This window comes from Condylura cristata, unplaced genomic scaffold (assembly GCF_000260355.1).
Source record: "Condylura cristata isolate star-nosed mole 26May11 unplaced genomic scaffold, ConCri1.0 scaffold00030, whole genome shotgun sequence".
Taxonomy (NCBI): Eukaryota; Metazoa; Chordata; class Mammalia; order Eulipotyphla; family Talpidae; genus Condylura; species Condylura cristata.
The window spans coordinates 19,130,140-19,131,664 of NW_004567131.1; the positions used below are offsets into that span (position 1 = coordinate 19,130,140).

At 40.8% G+C, this 1,525-nt stretch overlaps 1 pseudogene across 1 annotated transcript; it reads right to left on the bottom strand.

Annotated features, from left to right (window-relative positions):
• Nucleotides 1-221: 221 nt before the first annotated feature.
• Nucleotides 222-772, bottom strand: LOC101627508 (annotated as a pseudogene). The gene has a single exon (XR_001145940.1). The product of XR_001145940.1 is annotated as a 60S ribosomal protein L39 pseudogene (transcript).
• Nucleotides 773-1,525: the final 753 nt, after the last annotated feature.

Sequence of the window (1,525 nt, forward strand, 5' to 3'; positions counted from 1 at the left end):
TCATATTATGGTGCATATTACGTCAAGATACAACCACAAAGTCACTTTTTCCCACCTATTCAAGTTCACAGATATACCTGCCAAAGAATACAGACAGGTTAGATGCAGGACTTAAAGAAAGCCAAGTTAAGTAAAAAAAAGTGGGGAAGAGTAGATTTTTTTTTTTCAACAGCTCACATATTTATTACACGTCCACAGCAGTGACATTTTCATAGCCAATACTGCTGATAGCAACAGCATAAATACATGCGCCGTTTCCGTGCGAATCCTTACAGACCCAGCTTGGTTCGTCTCCAGTGTCTCCTCTTGGAATTGTACCTGATTTTATTACCAGTTTTCATCCGAATCCACTGGGGAATGGGACGGTTCTGTTTTTGTTTCTTGGCTAGAAATCGCTTGATCCTGAAAGACTTGTGAGAAGACATAGCAGGGAAGGGGAGATGGCACAGAACACGATGGCGGAGGGAAGGAGAGAGAAGAGTAGGTTTTTTAATTTAACCAAAACCAACTGAATCAATACAAACATGAGACTTGACATATATGTTAATTAAAAAGCCCACTGTTAGACAATTTCTGCATCTTAGTTTGGATAAAGATTTTTGTTCTGACTTCCTCCTTAATATCAAAGGTAAAGAATGTTTTTGTGAACTGCATTAGGAATGACTTTACCATTCAGAAAATTCATGATTCTTAAATAGCTTCTCTATATTGATTATGGTAAAATGCTATAAAGGTAGGGGAAGTCAAGAATGCTCTTTAGTTTCATGTACAATGGAGAGCACTGTCCATCCAGCCAAATGAGAATATGTGGTATTGCCATGGCGATGATTGCTATTAAGGTAATGTATGAATATAATCAGGTAGTGTGAATTATCTAGGATTTTACAATGAAAACTTACACATATTTCCATAGAAGTCAGGAGGAAAACTTCAAGAGGTTTACACACACACACACACACACACACACATATATCTGGTATTACCTTTGCTGCTTCTTTTTTTCAGTATTACCTTTTCAAGCACAGTATATCTTAGTATCTGACTTGTGCTTGTGTAACTTAATGCAAAAACATATCCCATTTTTGCTGACTGGTTTATTTCAAAAACTGAATGCCAGATGTCGACGTCCCTAAGACCAGAGGTGGACTGTTGCTGACCGTAACTGGCAAGTGTTCACCATGTGCTGAGCTAATATAAGCAAGGGGCTAGTGGGCAAAGCTCCAGCTTCCCCTAAGCTTCATTATTTCTACTGAATGGCACCAGGTGAGGATCAGTGGATCGGGGATCATCTTACTAGTGAGGAGCCCTGAAAACCAGGCAGGCACCACCCTCTCATGAATGCAGACGCAGGCATTCCTTTCAGAGACTGTAGCACACTGGCCAGGCACTGAGTTTGGAGTTGGAAGGGTCACTCCCCCTTGAGGCCTGCCAGGCAAAGCTCTGTAATTCCCTCTGGTTGGACCGAAAAAAGGTTTTTCACCAGGAGCAGGACTCCTTGGTTTATTAGTTTACATCTGGCCTGTAT